Source organism: Eleutherodactylus coqui, chromosome 2, assembly GCF_035609145.1.
Source record: "Eleutherodactylus coqui strain aEleCoq1 chromosome 2, aEleCoq1.hap1, whole genome shotgun sequence".
Taxonomy (NCBI): domain Eukaryota; kingdom Metazoa; phylum Chordata; class Amphibia; order Anura; family Eleutherodactylidae; genus Eleutherodactylus; species Eleutherodactylus coqui.
In genome coordinates this window covers 313886516-313907295 of record NC_089838.1, presented here as the reverse complement: position 1 = coordinate 313907295, position 20780 = coordinate 313886516, and the positions used below count along the sequence as shown (strand labels likewise).

The following is a 20780-nucleotide window of genomic DNA, read 5'->3' as shown; positions in this document are numbered from 1 at the left end:
CTGCTTTAGATGGTGTGCCCACCTCCATAGGTTCTTTAATGTGCACTCCACTTAAATGGTGTGCCCACCTCCATAAGTTCTTAATGTGCACTCCACTTAGATGGTGCGCCTACCTCTAGACTTTCTACTACTGCACACCACACAGCGATTCTCTCTCTACCACGACAACTATCTGCTTGCATACCAAAACACCACCATTTCTACGAGCTGCAGGCATCCCCCTGTGGGGCAAGACATACTCTATTATGCGTCTGCCCCGTGCTTGGTAGGGAATGTGCCTTTAAGTTAACCTTAAAGTGGCCATCAAACTAGAAATGAGACCACATACACCACAATAGGGTCTTCTTACAATAAACATCAGCTGCTATGACCCAACTATAACAAGCTAGTATTTTCAGCCTTCCTACAGACTTACCAAACTTTCTCATTTGATACATGCATATCCTATGTGGCTTATGATGGGACTGTGGTGTAACTAAGAGGCCACCACCAGGTAAGTAACTGAAACCACCAAGTAAGTGTCTGTGTAGGATATACAATTACATTATATCTTTTTGTTTTCTAGGAGGCACAATGAGAAGAAAGCTGCTTGCTTGGAAATGCGTTAAACCAGTTCATTCAAGTGTCATCTTTTTCTCATTGTTTACTATGTTTGATGGTGGTAACAGCATCTTGGACATCTTCGCATGGCTCGGACATCACCTTTATATCCATTCCTTCACAAGTCACATCATTATCCTGAACTATTCATTCTCTCCTACAGATCAGTCCAAAGTATTGCCTTATCCATATCCCTACAGATTTCTAATTAAGCAACCCAAGAAATGTCTGATGAAGAGCCCATTTCGAGTTCTCCTGGTGATCGGAGAGAGTCATGACGTGAAAGCTATAACACAACATATGGAGAACTTGGGGAAATGTAAGCAACTATGGAAATGTTGATGTCATCAGGATCTTCTTGGTTGGAATTTCTCCCATTATGACGGGTGCCATACAGAAGCTCCTCAAAGAAGAAAGTACCCTTTTTGAGGACATTGTTCAGCAGGACTTCCTGGATACCTATAATAATCTAGCTAAAAACTTTAATGGGAATAGAGTGGGTGACAAAACTCTGCCCTAACAACTCTTATGTGATGAAGGTGGACAATGATGTATTTCTCAATGTCAACTATCTGGTCCACCAACTTCTCCATCCAGAACTTCCACCTCGTAGAAATGACTTTACTGGGTACATATTGTGCTATGGATTACCCATAAGGAACAAAGGTAATAAATGGTATGTACCTGAGGAAATGTATCCTGGGGGCACATACCCACTCTACCCTTCAGGTACAGCATACGTATTCTCAGAAGATATGGCTCTAAAGATCTATGAAGTGGCAGGAGATATCTTGGTCTTTGGCATGAAAGATGCTTTTATTGGTCTTTGTACAAACTGAATTTTTTACCTACAAAAGTGCCCCAAAAACACATTTTATGGGCACAAAATCAATTATAATCCTAACACGTTTTGTAATCCTGTCATGGTTTACCACTATAAGGATGATGACTTGATAAACGTTTGGGAAGAGTTCTGAAAGAAGAGAACACTTATATGTTAATGCGAAAAGGAATTTGTGCAGCTACCATACAACTATAATACCACTTATTTCAGAGGACTGGGCTATTAAGAATCCAACCATGTCCAATCCCGTTTTTAGAACAGACTGGTTCTCCCCTTAGCCAATAGGTGGATCTGACTGGTATGGGCAATATCCACCAACAATTACTATGGTCGCTATAGCCATTGACTATGTAGCTATGGTTATTTATGGATGTTACAGAGGTTGTTTCATGAGTAAAACTCTTGTCCATATGCCATATTAGGGCTCATAGAGGGAGCTCCACCAATTAAGAACCCCCTCAAAGAGTCATTATGGACCACACTCCCACTGCTAAAGGTGTGAGAGTGATAGCAATATTATATTAGGAAACTGTCCTTCATAGTAGTGCTCAGTGTCAGGAAGCTGCACAGCAAGCAAATAAAATCAGGTCATATAGAAAAATAGGCATACAAACTGTACATGATAACAGTTATATTGTTAGTTATGCCACCTCTTGTACTGAAAAGCTGTGAAATACGATAACATTGAAAGATTCAACAAAAGGGAAGCACTAACATACAAAAGAGTCAAACTGTGCCTAAATTATGAGAATACTATGGTTTTCGCACAATGCAATGTAGAGGTGGGACCATAATAGTGTGAGCCATAGTGCATACATAATACCAGCTATGCAGGATATATAGTGCCCACATACCAACCATAGTGTTAATATAATACCTAGACACACATCTGCTCAATATGGTTGGTAAAAAATAAGGCTAACCTCACACGGGCGAGTGTGATATTGGGCCGTCAAGCATGCGATATCCCCGCGGATGCAAAGCGTTTTTATATCAAAACTGTCTTACATCACTTTGGGGAAATAGCGATCCTTTGGATGGCGAAGCGACTCCTGTTGTTTTCAATGGGGAAACCTCGCATGGCACCACGTGCACCTAGCACATGGTGCGAAGCTGCTGGCGGCCCTATTGAAAACAATGGGCAATGCGAGGGCTCGGCCAAAGATAGTACGTGCCGGTATTTGCTTCCCACATCAAATCGCAATGTGATGTGGGAAAAAATCACTCATGTGTTCGACTCCATTCAAAAGAATGGGGTTCATATTTGTGCGAGATTTGTGCATCTCGCAACATTGATGCAGTCAATTCCTTAGCTACAGAATCCCACACATAAATCCAAAAGCGCATGCGACCAAATTTGGAATAAGACCGATTGTTTTCAATGGATTCATTCACACTTTCTCTTTTGCACATGTATTTCATGCGTGGAAAACATAGCGACATGCTCTACTTTTACGCCCATGTGCGCACCATAGGAGTCAATGGGGTACGCAAATCACGGCTCGGGTGTGTACTGCACTGATGTGAACAGTCCCCAGCAGCGCAGAAAGTACAATAAAACATGCGGTCTTCACAGCGCAAAAAGTTTCGCTATCACAAGCATTTATGCGCTTATGGTGATCTGAAGCCTCCTAAGATCCCATGAGACCCGCACACAAACAACACGTTAAGTGAGACAGGATAATTACAGCACTGGTTAAGGTTACACAGAACACAAGTACAAGACAGATCACATAAAACAGACACAACGTCACCCTAAAGACACCCCAACTCTGGGCCACTGCAACTCCTCCCTACTTAAAGGAAGCCGACCCCGTTGTCCTCTGAAGACTGAGGAAAAATGGGTTCAGAGTCGGAATTCCCAAGTGTACTACCCCATTATACTAGACCTCTGACCACTCAGTGAGGGAACATTTCCTGATTCCAATAAAGAACAGGCTAAAGACTAAAACACCTCTAACCCAGACATGGGGATGATAGGGTAGAACCACAACGAACTCCCCCTTTGGTCCTGGGAAGATCGGTAATGCATCTCGGCTTGAATTTTCTATTTCTAGTGTCAGAGTTTTCTATTTACAGCAGCGTGTATTGAAATGATGACTGGCTATTACTAATGAGCTTAGCGGAACCCGAGATAAATCCGCATGTGCTATGGAGCCCATTCATTATTCTTATCCCCAAAGCCCAAAACATTATTACATACTGCTGCCAACACTAAGATAGAAAGGGGTGTCTGGTTAGGTAAGGGATATGGGTGAAGGTGGTATAACTTTCACTCCCCACTTCTCGTGCCGGGCGACGGGAAGCATAAATAATGCCCCCAGCCGAGACTAGCAAGTGTCAATTTAGACAGAAATGGGGATGTGTCCCTGATAGAGATGAGCGAGCACCCAAATGCTCGGGTCCGCGTTATTCGGGTCGAGCTTTTTGTAAAATTCGAGAGCTCTACTCGAGTAACGAACCGCATTGACTACAATGGGAGACTCGAGCATTTTTGTATGTGGAACGCCGGGTGCCGAGCTTTTTTTTTTTTTTCTCTCCCCTTCCCCTTCCCCTCCCTGCCAGACCAAAAATTTTCAAATGACGCACGCTGCATCATGGCAGGGAGGGGCCAAAACAGACACATCACAGCGGGGAGGAGCCAAAAGCTGGGGCGGGGTCGAACGCAATTTGATGCTCGTTCGAGTAACGAGCACCATCGAGTACGCTAATACTCGAACAAGCATCAAGCTCGCCAGAGTATGTTCGCTCAACTCTAGTCCCTGAGCCTCTAATCTCTGTGGGAGACACAAGAATACACCGGGTCTCAAATTGATAATCTCCTAAGTGAATTTGGGGACTTCTGGTCTCATGGATAAACTATAGCAACTGCCTTCTTGGACATTACATTAAACAACATTGTCTCTGAACTACCCTAGCAGCTTGCTATCTCTCCTCCTGCACTGTAGCTTTAAACGGTACTAGCATTTGTTCTCACGCTTTCATTTCACAATTGTTAAAGGGGTTGTCCCGCGGCAGCAAGTGGGGGTATACACTTCTGTATGGCCATATTAATGCACTTTGTAATGTACATCGTGCATTAATTATGAGCCATACAGAAGTTATTCACTTACCTGCTCTGTTGCTAGCGTCCCCGTCGCCATGCTGCCGTCTAATTTCAGCGTCTAATCGCCCGATTAGACGCGCTTGCGCAGTCCGGTCTTCTGGCTGGTGAATGGGGCCGCTCGTGCCGGAGAGCTGGTCACCGCGTCGTCATCGTAGCTCCGCCCCGTCACGTGTGCCGATTCCAGCCAATCAGGAGGCTGGAATCGGCAATGGAACGCAAGGAAGGAGAAGAAAATCCATGGTGCACCATGGGAGAAGACCTGCGTTCCACCGTGGGAGAAGACCAGCGGCGCCATCTTCACAAGAAGAAAAGAAGAAGCTGCAGAACGCTGATGCAGGTAAGCGCAATGTGCTTTTTAAAAACTAACCCATGCTTTCTTTTTAACAGAGCAGAATGCGGGGGTAAGTGAAAAAAAAATTTTTTCACTTTCACCGCGGGACAACCCCTTTAAGAACCGCTCTGCACACTCCGGCACATAGACTGACTATACATATTATCATAAAGATCAAGCAAGCTACAAAAGAAAAGGAACACATTTGTACAACTGCAAATTGTTTCCGTGGATATGATTTTTTTAAATTTTAGATTCCAGAATTACCTCAGAATACGGGAGCAACATAAGATTATGCATTTTGCAAAAATCCCTGTTACATTCTCATCATGACTTTACTCACTTTTTTTTAGAGAAAACAAAAGAAAAATGTCTATTTCTAGAGAACGTCCACACAATAACACAAAATACACGAAGTACTACTCCAGTCTCTTTTCTCCTCCTCTATATCTCTTCTTTACCGCAAGGTCTCCACGGACACATAAGCTCCTCAACTTCCGAGTCTGTGAGTGTGGGGTGACTTTCCCACGACCTGATCTCCGCAGATGAGAAAACAGAGGCACCGGGGCTCCACCAACCTCTACCATCCTGATTCCCCTCAACATTGTCCTCCTCTGCCAGCGCATCGCGGAATATAAAAGAAAAGTTTTGTTCCCCATATTGTTTAACCCTTTCCAATCCAATTTGTATCCTGGTTTTCCTAGGGGGCTTACTCTTTTTCTTCCATTATACCATGGCGCTATATGCTGGCTAAAGCCAGTACTGCATGAGGTGATACGTTGGATAGGCTCCGACAGCAGAGAGACTGGCAATATACAGTAAGAGAACCCCGACGGACATCTTCCAACATCGGAGCTGTACAGCCTTAAATCATAATGTCTTCAGAGGTCAGACAGTGGATTGGAAAGGGTTAATAAAGGGCTGTAGACAGGCCATGACGGCCTGGAGGGCCTCCTGATTGTCCCTATGGATAAGAATCCAAGGCTGTATGAAAAGTCTCTAAATCCTTCAGGGGGCAACAAACGAGTGCATTCTCTGCGCCCAGGCAGCAGGCAAGTCTCTGTGAGCACCCTCTGGGGTAGCACCGGTCTCTGCCTCTCCGATGATGGTGGCCAAAGTAGGATTGGGGGTGGTAGAAATAGGGGCAGGGCCCAGCTCCTCGCTTCCAGTCTCAAGCTTTGTAGCTATGGTCGCACAATAGGCCAGTCTCCGCATCCCGGCCAGCAAGCTCACTCTTGGCTGGGCTCCAGCTCCATACCGGTTTCCTCAGTCTTTGTAGTCAAGGTGGTGAGTAACAGATACCCAAAAGGCAAAAGGTCCTGCACCTCTTTTTTATCCCCCAAATAAAATCAGGGTCTGGGTGGTGCACAACCTGCCACGCCTTGAATAGCTCTTCTGGCTGACATCTCCCCTGAGTCCTTACTGCTGACAGAACAAACTTCCACACCCTCTTCCTCACTCCGCTCTGTGTAACTTGAGCAGGTGGCTGACTCCTCCCCAGTTTCCCTCCCCCCTACTTTTTCCTCACCGCTCGCAGGCTTTTTGTGGCAAGAAGAATTGGTGAGCTTTTGGTGGAAAGAAAAAGTGCTTGGCTGGGCACCATCTTGCACCATTTTCTCTGCACCCTTGTCTCTCAAGATAATAGGAAAGTCCAATAAAGCCACCTCTCCTAACATCTCTATACAGTCGTCCTTCATCCTGTAGGGCATCCTGCAGACGTACATTTTTATATTCCAAGTGAGGTTGCCAGCATAATCCAAAAAGAAAAACACAGCAAGTCACCTACTGGTCCTTTTCAACACTCTATGCATCATCCTGTTCGTGACGCCAAGCTTTTGCGATGACCGGGCCACTCAATGGACCATTGTGGGGTGAGGCTGTGGGGTCTGTTCAAGGTGGTCCTCACGGTTGGCTTTGCAATCTCTCACCCAGCAATGGTGGCAAAGCCAGGACCGACCCAGTAGCACGGAAAGGGAAAAGTAGTACAGTTCAATGGTAGTTGTCACGGTGATGCCAGTACCTTTGGGGGTGGGGGGCTGTTGGACTCCTGGTGATGATGATGAAATAATAAAGACAATAGATTAACTGATATGGATCTAACAGCATAAATAGTGCGTTTAGATTCCCCAGTGGTGGGCTTTATTCATCCACAAATGTGAAAAACAGCAGCGGCATTTTGGCTTACTCTAAAGCCGTTGTCAAGCTGTTTGACCTTACACAATGTAGTTCTTAAATACAAATACCACAAAATAATTAAAATGTGGACAGCCAATAAAACATAACATGTACAGGTGTCACATATCTCATCATCTGATTAGGACCAGGGTGTTGCCCATGTTGTCTAGGCCTGCTACATCCTCTGAGATGATTTCCAGTGTCTATTCCAACCTTCTGCACGTGACCGGAAATGCCAAATACATTAGCATTTCTGGTCTGGTTACAGCTTCTCTCGAACAATTCCCATCAGTCCAAATTATCTGTGGGTCGTCTTCTCTGGGATTACGTTAGTGGGTGATGGAGTAACTGTGGTTGGGCCGCTTGCACTTCCCTGGCTTTCAACTAACAGGGGCTCATACAACTCACTGTCAGGTAGACGGCTTCCAACTCTGGTTTCACTCCACTCTGCGCTCACTTCCATAGTTTTGAGGTACTTTTGCTCCCCTCTTTGGCAACGCTATCTCTATGACCGTGCTGCACACTTTCCACATGACTTGTCATAACAGGGGTTGTCGCTCTGCGCTTCGGCACCCGGGGTAGATCATCCCATTGGAGCTCAGGCAGGCCCGCAGCCCAGCGTGGGCAAAAGCAAAGCGTGGGTCAGCCTCCCATCGACACGTCCATCTCCACCAATCTCTGCTCTCCTTTCCTCTAGCTCCGCCTCCCAACTGGTCCTGAGATCCCACTCACACACAAACAACGCGTTAAGTGAGACAGGTCAATTACAACACAACTGGTTAATATCACACAGAACACCAGTACAAGACAGATCATATAAAACAGACACAACATTACCCTAAAGACACCCCAACTCTGGGCCATTACACATCGACTACATTGAGGCTTTTGATTGCACCAACCACAACAAGCTATGGCTGCAAGAGCTGGGCGTATTGACACATCTAACCATGCTAATAAAATCCCTTTATACCAATCAGGAAGCCCCTGTGAGAACACAGTATAGGGACATAGATTGGTTTGGGATCGCCAAAGGTGTCCGACAGGGCTGCATCCTCTCACTCTTCTTGTTTAACATATATGCAGAAGTGATCATGCGTAAAATGGATCTAGATTAATTGGAAACTGGGGTGAAAATAGGTGGCAGAAACATCAACAATCTCTGTTATGCGGATGACACATCTCTGCTTGCAGAAACAGAAGCCGGTCTGAAGTAGCTGATATGGAAGATTAAAACTGAAAGTGAAGAAATGGTCCTCTACCTGAATGTAAAGAAGACTAAAATCATGACAACTGCAAAAAACGGCCAAATTCAAATCAAATTGATAATGAGGTCATGGGCTTCATCTTTTTTGGTTAGAAAATTGACCAGACTCCAGAATCTATGCCAGAGATAAAACGTAGGATAGCATTGGGGCAAAGCGCGATGATAAACATGGACCAACTCTGGAAAAGTAGGGATATCGGCAACGCAACTAAACTCAGGATAGTGCAAACCACCGTTTTCCCCATAGCCATGTATGGATGTGAGAGCTGGACTGCGAGGGAGGTTTGATGTGTTTGAGCTGTAGTGCTGGTGAAAGCTGCTGTGTATAGACCCGATATATCACTGGGGGTGGGGGGAGATGACAAGACTCAGGCTCACGGATTTTGGCCATGTAATGCGAGGAAAGTCGCTAGAAAAATCTATAATGCTTGAACAGATCAGTCGCAAAAGAAGACCCGGCGCCAAAGAACACGATGGTGGATACTGTCGGACCTGATACTGGCATGGATATTACACAACTGAAAGAAGCAGCGCAAAACTGAAAAACATGGAGGGAGCTCGCCTTTAGGGTTGCCGAGGGTCGTGAACAACTAAACAGCGAACAACAGCAACAACATCTTCCTACATGTTGTCATGGTCAACCCTTATAAGGATGAAGACTTGCTGATCTTGTGGTCAGACTTCTAGAGACATGAACTATTTAGGGGATGAATATGGTGGTGCCGAAGATATCATATAGGGTAAATAAAACAAACCCTGTCCATATATCCTACTGGGACATGATGACATGATAAATGCCCCTACTATGAACCAGAATAGAAGAGTCACTAAGTAAGGGAAAGCAAAAAGGGGTATTGACTATTTTTTATTTTAATCTTTTCCCAGCCACCCCTATGAGACATGTCTCCTGCCTCCTGTGATAGTGGGACAGTCCTTAAAATCCAGAACTGTCCCACTGAAGTTGGGATGGTTGGGAGACATGACTGCAAAATCTCACAACACACAAGGGTGGTTTCTAGTCTGTAACCAGGGCGAGCTCCAGGTTTATGTGGGCCCTCGGGCGATAGTGGGCTTCTTTGTGGTATGCCACCACAAGCACCCATATAACAGCAACAGTGTATTCCATGGTTCTTTTTTGAGATCATTTAAAGTATCATGCCCGTACCTAATGTCATTGGGTTTCTCAATTACATCATATACATATTTAGATATGCCATCTTTCGTCCATCTTTAGATATAATGCTACCTTTTGACCCTCGTTAGATTTAATGCCACTTCTGCCCCCTTTCGATATAATACCTTGTGGCCTCATGTGGCGCAGAGTGTAAGCTCTCAATCCCTGCACAGTTCAGGTAGCCGGCTGAAGGTTAACTCAGCCTTCCATCCTTCTGAGTTCGGTAAAATGAGTACCCAGCTTGCCCCCTATCATCTAAAGATGCCCTCTTATACTTATATATACCCCCTTGTGCCTCCTTTTACAAACTGTTACCTTTTATGAATAGGTGGTAAAATGAAAAAATAGGCGATACCTCACCTGTTGCTCCGCAGCCGCTGGTAGTCGGCGCTGCAATCCTCTGCTGACTTTCAGGTTGTGTTATCATGTGACACATATGATTGCTGCAGTCAATCCCTGTAATCAGCAATCATGTGTGTGTCGCACAATCGCACAACCCGGAAGTCAGCAGAGGACAATGGTGCCGACTACCAGCGGCCGGGGAGCAACAGGGTGTGTGAGTATATACTGAGCAGATGCCATGGAGACACATAAGTCTGAACAGGAGCTGTATACACAAAACTTTAAATAATTATTAATCAAAGACTATGTGCACAGTTGCTTCATTCTGTAAAAAAAAGGTTGCCAAAATGTACACGCAACGGGCCAGACTGAGGAGTGGGCAGTAAAAATGATGCTAGTTGCAATGGCAATGGCTGCTCCCTCTCCGAGCGAATGCGTAGCCTGGCTTGGCGCTGCACAGTGGAAAAATGGGCGATGTTACTCTAGGTGCTGACCACGAAGTCGGGCAGGGTAAGGTGTTAATTGCCAATAGGGTGCTACCCACGGAGTCAGGTAGGGGAAGATGTTATTTGTCGTGACGTCAGTCCATATACGCAGGGGCGTATCTAAAGGCTCAGGGGCCCAGGTGCAAAAGTTCAGCTCGGGCCCGTAACTTTTTTGTTTTTTTATGTATGGAGCTCTATGAGGGCTTATTTTTTGCGAGACGAGCTGTAGTTTTTATTGGTACCATTTTGGGGAATGTACAGCTTTTTTGATCACTTTTATTGCATTTTTTTGGAGGCAAAATGCTAAAAATTAGCATTTTGCCTCTGTTTTTTAGCGTTTTTTTAAACGCTTTTTGTCGTACAAAATAAAAAGCATGTTCAACTATTTGTACACGTCGTCACGGACGCGTCAATACACAATATGTGCGTTTTAAATTTTTTTATGCCAATATTAGAAAAAGCATAAAAAAGGTTTTTTTTTACTTATTTTTTTACATTTTTCTTCTTTTTTACACTTTTCTTTTCTTTTGTTTACACAATTTGTGTCCCTCTGAGGGACTTGCAGCACTGTGCCTATGATCGCTGTGATAAGGAATGGCAGAGCTACTGCTCTGCCATGCCTTATAGCTTATACAGCGATCTCAGGCACTGGTAATACAGGACGCCAGTGTCTGGCGTCCTGTTGCCATGGTGACAGGCCGGGCTCTCACGATAACATCGCGACAGCCGGTCGGAGACACAGAGGGAGCGCGATCCCTCCGTTAACTCTTTCCCTGCCGCGATCTACTTAGATCGCGGCAGGGAAGGGGTTAACAGCGGGGGGCGCATCTCCGATGCCCCCCCGCTGTTGCAGCGGGACGCCGCCTGTGACTGACAGCCGGCTCCCGCTGCGGGATAGCACGGGATCTTATGTGATCTCGCGCTATCCCCAGGACGTACCGGTACGTCCTGTTGCGGGAAGTACCAGGCCCCCAGGACGTACCGCTACGTCCTAGGGCGGGAAGGGGTTAAAAAATGCATGCGGTTTAGATGCGTTTTTTACTTGTGTGTAAAGGGTGCAAATAAATACAGTAAATCCAGGGAGATGTATAACTTATACCAGAGAGAGAGAGAGAGATAGATAGATAGATAGATAGATAGATAGATAGATAGATAGATAGACAGACAGACAGATAGATAGACAGATATGAGATAGATAGATAGATATTGGATAGATAGTTACTGGATAGATAGATAGATAGACAGATATGAGATAGATAGATAGATATGAGATAGATGGATAGATAGATATTGGATAGATAGTTACTGGATAGATAGATAGATAGATAGATAGATAGATAGATAGTATATAGATAAATAGTAGATAGATAGTAGATAGATAGATAGATAGTATATAGATAGATAGATAGTAGATAGATAGTAGATAGATAGATATGAGATAGATAGTATATAGATAGATAGATATGAGATAGATAGTATATAGATAGATAGATAGATATGAGATAGATAGTATATAGATAGATAGATATGAGATAGATGATAGATAGATAGATATGAGATAAATAGATAGATAGATATGGGATAGATATGAGATAGATAAATAGTATATAGATAGATAGTAGATAGATAGTATATAGATAGATAGATAGTAGATAGATAGATATGAGATAGATAGATAGTATATAGATAGATAGATATGAGATAGATAGTATATAGATAGATATGAGATAGATAGATAGTATATAGATAGATAGATAGACAGATATGAGATAGACACATAGATAGTAGATAGATATATATGAGATAGACAGATAGATAGTAGATATAGATATGTGATGGATAGATAGATATGGGATAGATAGTATATAGATAGGTAGATAGTATATAGATAGTAGATAGATAGTATATAGATAGATAGATAGTATATAGATAGGTAGATAGTAGATAGATAGATAAATAAATAGATAGTAGATAGATATGAGATAGATAGATAGTATATAGATATGAGATAGATAGATAGTATATAGATAGATAGATATGAGATAGATAGTACATAGATATGAGATAGATAGTATATAGATAGATAGTAGATAGATAGATAGATAGATATGAGATAGATAGATAGATATGAGATAGACAGTATATAGATAGATAGTAGATAGATAGATAGTAGATAGAAAGATATGAGATAGATAGACAGTATATAGACAGATGGATATGAGATAGGCAGATAGATAGAGATAGATAGTATATAAATAGATAGTAGATAGATAGATATGAGATAGATAGTAGATAGATAGATATAGATAGATAGATAGATAGATAGATAGATAGATAGATAGATAGATAGATAGATAGTAGATAGATAGTGTATAGATAGATAGATATGAGATAGATAGTATATAGATAGATATGAGATAGATAGATAGTATATAGATAGTATATAGATAGTAGATAGATAGATATGAGATAGATAGTATATAGATAGATAGTATATAGATAGAAAGATATGGGATAGATAGATAGTATATAGATAGAAAGATAAAGGAGGGAGACAGACAGACACACACACATATATACACTTACCCCAGGGCCCGGTCCACTTCTCCTCCATGTGACAGCAGCAGGAGAGGCAAACTCAGAGGCTTCCATGCAGCAGGAAGCAGAGGGCAGCACATGATCATTGTGCCCTGCCGTCCCCATCCCATGTGACTTCCTCCCTCCTCCCCTGCCGGCCCATGTGACTTCCTCCCTTGTCCCCTGCTGGCCCATGTGAATTTCTCTCTGCTCTTCCTCTCAGGCTGGCCGTTCTGGCTGCCGCATGATGGGAATCTTGCTGCAGTCAGCACGGCCAGGCATTAATGCACTGAATGTGCATGTGGGTATGGCGGAGGGCAGCCTCAGGGGCCCCCTGAGCGCAGGGGCTGGGTCGCCATGGGTACCCCAGCAACCCCTGAGGCTACGCCTATGAATATACGGTTAGGGACCCGTTCCAAACTAAAATAATAAAATACAAAAACTGAAGAACTAAACAAAAATAGGGGTCGTGGTCCTTGCCCTCAGGAGGGTGTAGTGTGGTACTTCAGTGCAGATGTTGAGTTGGTGGGAAGTCACTACAGGAGTCAGGATGTGTAGTAAACCAGTAAATAGATTTATTTCCAGAGAGAGAGGAAGGTCTTCACTTGAGGCAATTTCACACAACTTGAATTAAGTTTCTTTACATCAGCTGATTACCTTTAGATGCAGTGAACATTGCATTTCGCAGGGAATAAGTGCAGGATAATACATCTGTACACTTAGCTTTACTTCCAGCTTTTTCTCTTTAGTTACTGACTTGGACTTCTCTCCTTCTATTATTTTCTTTTTTCTATTCAACTTTCCTTTTCTCATCTCTCTCCCTTAATTCTTTATTATACTGTTGTTATTCTTGTGTACTCACACTTTGATGTTTTACTTTCTCACCACACTGTCCACTCTGCAATGACTAGGCAGAGGCTTTCTCCTTCTCTCTTCTGTTGCTAATATCCAACTGCTTCTAACTAACTGCTCTGCTCCTGACAGGAATCTAAATCCACCAATCAGAGGATTCCTTTCCTGACTGAACCTGGCTAACCCCTCCCCCCGCTGTTGCTAGGTGACAGAACTTACTAAGGGCTGGATAACATTGCTAGTAAACAGGCAGTAGCATTTAGAAAAACACAGTAAATAAAATAAAACTGCATATCAATTTGAGCCTTACAAAAACCACAGACTTCCTAAGAGAATTCTCCCGGAGACACACAGAACAACTGTAATGATAACACTTACAATACGAAGAGAAGCTATTTCACCCCAGACACAATACCGAGTGCAATTCTGTTTGATATAATTCATTTTTATTTGTTTAAATATTTAACAATTGACTTTGATTTTTAGATTGCTATTTCTAAGGCCTCCCTCACACAGAACCCCGCCTCCAGCAAGAGATTGCTCTGATTGGTTCTTGGCACTAGTTCAGCCAATTAGAGCCAGCAAACTCTAATTGGCTGAGCCAGTCAATGAATGGCTGTGATTGGTGCATCGAGCCAGCGCCAAGAACCAATCAAGGCAATTTCTTTCTGTAGGCAGGTTTCTCAAACTTCGCTACCAGCAATAGATGATCTGTCAGTGCAGGGAAAGCCTGGAGCAGTGGCAGAGATCAGCGGCAGGGACCCGGCGGCACCTGCCAAGTGAGTATCGTTTTTTTCCTTTCCATCTAGTATAGCTAGGGCTGATTTTCAGGATAGGCCTTATATTTCAAGCCACCACTCCCCCCAAAAAATTGGTGTGCAGTTAATGCTGCCAAAAATGTGGCACCAATTTGCGTCGCGTTTTTAGCAGTGCTGAAACCGCTGCCCATTCATTTCAATGGGCGACGCAGGGCTGAAAACGGCCAGAGATATAACATGCATCACTGTCAAACCGCAGTATGGAGGACACTGCGTTTTAACACTTGTGTAAACAGCCCCATTGAAATGAATGGGAGCGTTGTACAGCGTTTAGCGCTGCTGTACAAAAACGTCTGCGTGATGGAGACCTCAAAGATCCCCCTATGAGGGTCACATACATTTTTATATTATGGCATGTTATTAATAAAATAAATAAAAACCATTTAAAACAAAAAACCACAGAAGTCTGATAGTAGCCAACTCTGGGGTACTACATTCACACTTTCACTATTATTTTCGTTAACGGCTCTATTTCTGGCTTCTATTTAATAAAGATGTGACACATTATTTGTCCGTTTGCTTTTTTCCAGTTGTGGTTCCTGAAATCATCACGACTGATATTGTAGGCGCTGCTGTTACTGCGTTGTCCACAAAATAAGGGGGTTTGGTACCGTGTTAGCCAGTAGAGCAACATGTGACTGCACAAAAACTGTGAGCCGAAATGAGAATTCATCACCGCGCAATTGGAGAGGGAAAGACGGAACTACCTGGGGAAAAACGTTTTTGTGGTCACAGACATAGCATAGGGCAGATGAGAGCCATCTTACTGAAGGGCAACTCGCAGCGTCACAGAAGAATTTGGGAGTGTAAATTTATGACCATTTTTGATATCTTCAAGAATGGAATGAACCTCAGAGCGGGGTTCTTGCATCAGTGGAGAATATGAAAGTTTTGAAGGAGGGTAAGAGGGGTGTGCTTAAGGAAGGCATCCCTGGGGTGTGTGGAGACACCTGGGGGTGAGTGGGTCGGAAGATGGCATCAGGGGCGTAACTATAGAGGGTGCAGGGGATGCAGTTGCACCCGGGCCCAGGAGCCTTAGGGGGCCCATAAGGCCTCTCTTCTCCATATAGGGAGCCCAGTACTATGAATAAAGCATTATAGTTGGGGGCCCTGTTACAGGTTTTGCATTGGGGCCCAGAAGCTTCAAGTTATGTCTCTGTGCAGCATGGTTTAGGTATGGGTACAGGTACAGATACAGATAGAGGGGGGGGGGCCCAGCTCACGTTTTGCATCAGGGCCCCTGAGCCTTTAGTTACGCCCCTTGGATGGCATCATCTTTCCCAGGGGCACCCAGAAGGGGTGCTATTCCTAATCATTGTTTTACAAACTTGGTAAAAAGTTATACATTGATTTGAAAGAATGCTATCCAACAGGGGGCGCTGCAGAGGTATTGTTCCATTTTCCTTGTTTGCAGGTCTGAAGTAGAGATTCACATTCCTTGTCACGGGACTAATTATTTACTGTTATGGTCATCATCCCCCTATAAATTATCTAAATGCTATTTATCCCAACATGTCTTTGCCCTCTCACCATCTGTCTCTGGTATTTATCTAGTGCCAATTAAGTTCACCATGTTCCTGCCCTCCCATGTGATCATGTGTATATATTAAATACGTCTGTAGATTTGTTCCACTATAAGCCTGAGGAAGGACCCTGAGAGGTTGGAAAGCTCACTATAACATAATGCATTTTTCTTAGCCATTAAAAGGTATCATATCTACAGGATTACTTGGTTTATCTTACTGAGAACAATCACACAAATACAAAGAAAAGCCAAATAGATGTAGTTCTCTATTTCAACCTCAGGTGTCACTGTTTCCACTGTTGTATACTGTAATCTATAGCGATAGTTTATTGCTTCACTGCCATCTACTGGTCAACATAGGTGCTATAGCCCAAAAAATATATCACAAATACTTATTTAGTTTTTGTCATAACGATAAGATGAGCGGGAAATTGTTAGAATCAAAAAAATACAAATAATGCAGAATGAGGATTTATAAAACCTTCTATAATCAAAAGTTGCTTCAAACAACCAAACTTCCAGTGTTTTACACCTATGCAGGGATGTGCCTCCACATCATTATAGTTAGACTTCTTCTTTACTCATTGCAGTGTTGGAAGATCTGTGGTTATACCGAAATCTTTAACCCCTAAGTGATGGACAATACAACTTTTTTACTCACCTCACTAATGGGCTTTAAACCTGCATATATCTGCAGCGTCCCATAGGGTCACCCCTGACACAGGGAGCACGTTGAGGAGCTGGGATGGACGTATGTACCCTCTTCTGGGCACCCATAGGTGAGGTATACCTAATAAACATGTGAACTGGCATAGGGATTGTCACGGGTGATGCCACCGTTCTGTTAACCACCGGAAAGACCCTCAGTGGTAAATAAATGAGCTGCAAACTTGTATCACGTACATCAGATCCCTGAAAATGGTCAGGGCCTGGCAAAACTTTACTTAGAATAAACACTGGGTGGAAGGCACAAATTACACAAGGTTAAGGTGCAGGAAGCGAAACGGACTGGACGGCTGTGTAGGAAGCAGTAGAATTTAAGTACCTCTACGCAGTGATCCCAGGCACAGGACGGCCGCATAGGAACAGTAGTACGGGAGTACCTCAGCACAGGGATTTTGGCTTTAACTCACCACCAACACACTCACGCTCTCTCTCACAGTCTCACACTCTCACAGTCACTGGCATACAGATGATCAGGAACCGCACTTCTTCCTCCATTCTTCCCCACATGGGAGTAGAAGGTACACCCATGTGGCTGGCACTCTTTCTCAGGAAACCAGAAGAATCTAGCTTCTCCCTGCTCTCACACACTCCTATTTATATTCTCACTCATACGACATGACAGGACATAAAAAACACATTGCAGGCATCTCCTAGGCTAGTGATGGCGAACTTTTTAGAGACGAGTCCCCAAACTGCAACCCAAAACCCACTTATTTATCGCAAAGTGCCAACATGTCAGGGGACGGGGCTCATCACGACGTATGATTTTACCCGCGTCGTTCTAAAAAGGACAGGGCTGCCTCAAGATAGACAGGGTGCAGATTTTGACTGCTTTTTGGATGTGGAAATACTGCAGAATGTCCTCAGCAGAATTCTGCAGCATTTCCGCATCCAAAAAGCTATCAAAATCCGCACATTCTCTATTTCGAAACAGCCCTGCCCATTTCTGCCACATGTAAACATACCCCAGCGATAATAGTGACCCCCACACCACAGCGGCCCCAGTGATAATAGTGACCACCACCCCACAGCGGCCCCAGTGGTAATAGAGACCCACCCTCACAGCGGCCCCAGCGGTAATAGTGACCCCCCAGCGATAATAGTGAGACCCCCCCCCCCAGTGGCCCCAGCGATAATAGTGACACCAATCCCAGTGACCCCCCCCCCCCAGCGGCCCCCAGTGCATTAGTGACTCCCAACAGCGGCCCCCAGTGCATTAGTGACACCCCACAGCGGCCCCTAGTACATTAGTGACACCCCACAGTGGCCCTCAGGGCATTAGTGACACCCCACAGCAGCCACCAGAGCATTAGTGACACCCCACAGCGGCCCCCAGTGCATTAGTGACACCCCACAGTGGCCCCCAGTGCATTAGTGACACCACATAGAGGCCCCCAGTGTATTAGTGACGCCCCACAGCGGCCCCCAGTGTATTAGTGACACCCCACAGAGGCTCGCAGTATAATAATGACACCCCACAGCGGCCCCCAGTATAATAGTGACACCCCACAGCCGCCCCCAGTGCATTAGTGACACCCCACAGCGGCCCCCAGTGCATTAGTGACACCCCACAGCGCTCCCCCTTCCCGAGACCCACATACTTACCCCCTCCTCCTCCTGGAAGTTCTGCTGCTCTTCTGCTCGGCGATGATCCCGGTGCACACTGTGACGTCAGTGTGCTGCCGGACGCCTCCTCCCCCTGCTCTCACAGAACCTAAGAGGAGGGGGAGGATCCCGGCTGCACACTGACGTCTCAGTGTGCGCCGGAATCAGTGCGGCTAGCAGTGCTGTCAGTGAATACCGAGAGGGTAGCCGCGGCCTCTGCCAGTATTCACTAGTGGTGAGCGGCCGATGGCGGCGCGTGCCAGTAGGGAGGGCTCTGTGTGCCGCCTCTGGCACGCGTGCCTTAGGTTCGCCACCACTGTCCTAGGCTCATGCAACACTCTCACTTGCTGCAGCTGTGCAATACACATAACAAAATGACTAGACAATTTGCACAGCGCATTTACAAAAGACATGACATGTATAACATTAAAGGGGTTGTCCCGCGCCGAAACGGGGTTTTTTTTTTTTCAAACCCCCCCCGTTCGGCGCGAGACAACCCCGATGCAGGGACTGAAAAAAAGAACAGCACAGCGCTTACCTGAATCCCGGCGCTCCGGTGACTTCTATACTTACCGGTGAAGATGGCCGCCGGGATCCTCTACCTCCGTGGACCGCAGCTCTTCTGTGCGGTCCATTGCCGATTCCAGCCTCCTGATTGGCTGGAATCGGCACGTGATGGGGCGGAGCTACACTGAGCCCCATAGAGAACAGCAGAAGACCCGGACTGCGCAAGCGCGGCTAATTTGGCCATCGGAGGGCGAAAATTAGTCGGCTCCATGGGAACGAGGACGCTAGCAACGGAGCAGGTAAGTAAAAAAACTTTTTATAACTTCTGTATGGCTCATAATTAATGCACAATGTACATTACAAAGTGCATTATTATGGCCATACAGAAGTGTATAGACCCACTTGCTGCCGCGGGACAACCCCTTTAAGGAGGGGGGCCAGGAATACATGTACTAGGCCACTACACATCTTTTTAAGGAGGTGGATTGGCTGACTACTGACAGCCAGGCTCCTGCTCTAACCACCAGTAGCAGAGAAACCTGAGATCCTAGCATTTTAACCCCTTACATGCCACAATCAATAGCAGCGGGAGCATGTAAGCAGATGACATTGGGAAGGAGTTCCTTCTGTCACCCAGCAGCATCCAGCAGTGTTGATTGCAGGGTACTAATGGGTTCACATGGCATCCGGAAGCTAGTTCCGATGCAGATGTGAAACCGGCCTTATTGATGGTTTCCTGTTAGCAAAGGGACATTTGTTTTCACAATGAACGAATTTGCGCAATAATCGTTACATGTAAATGCGAAGCCATCACACACTATTTGTGCACTTGTCGTTTGTCACTGAGCTTCAGCCTGCATAAATATAGTCGTTAGTTTGTTCACTCTTCATGTTGTTTAAACAGCATTCGTTCAGTTGTTCAGTCTTTCAAACAACTTGAGGGGCTGATTGTTTCCCCAGCTAAACACAATGAGTCATGCGGTAGAAGACAATTGCTTTTCTTCATACTAATTAAAAACCTTCCTGCCAGACATGGGTTAAGGGAAACTGACCCTGTGCTGCAGGGAAGATGACTTGGCCCTATCTACAAGCAGAGCGATCACCTCTATAACAGCAATGCCACGCTGGAACCTCGGCCCTGCTCTCCCTGAAAGGGTGATGCTCGCAACCAGGCGGAACTGACACATTAAATCCACAAACTCACTTACCACACAACCTCGCACACTAAAGCACATGGTATAGCTGAATATGAAAGTGAGGGATTCGTTCGTACATTGGCCAATGAACTTAAGCTTCAAAGCCACGACAAGGCTCCTCGTGTCTTGCAGTCCCTACTCTAGCAAGACACTAAACAGGCAGCACAAGATACTACACACCGCAAGCTACAAGCTGACCAGACACTACTCAAACAGCAAGCTGACCAGACACTACTCACACAGCAGACAAGACTGAGGAAATACAGCTTCCTCATTGCAGTGGAGCTGGGGTATATATCCCCAGACCCAGGGGATTGGCTGACCTGAACAACCACATCCAGCCAGCTCAAATAACCCCTACCTGTGCAGGTGTGCTCCTGGAACCCTGTAGAAAACCAACCTCAGCAGCACAACGTAAAATTGTGGGTAGCCCCCCATGCTGAACTTCTGTCTTTAGGCCCACGAGCCCTTAGCTACACCTCTGCATCTGGATGACATATATGTATATATAATATGAATTTATAATTGAAGTCGGATTATTAAATTGGTCTATTTAGTATTCTCTGACATTGTTGATTATATCTGGGTCTCTCACTGGAATATCAGGGTTTAATAGGGCATCGGACAGCAATAGGTTCCTGCACAGGGTC

General features: G+C 44.9%; 1 pseudogene; it reads left to right on the top strand.

The window, feature by feature from the left end:
* The first annotated feature begins 648 nt into the window (after positions 1–648).
* On the top strand, positions 649–1577 carry LOC136610267 (beta-1,3-galactosyltransferase 2-like; annotated as a pseudogene).
* Positions 1578–20780: the final 19203 nt, after the last annotated feature.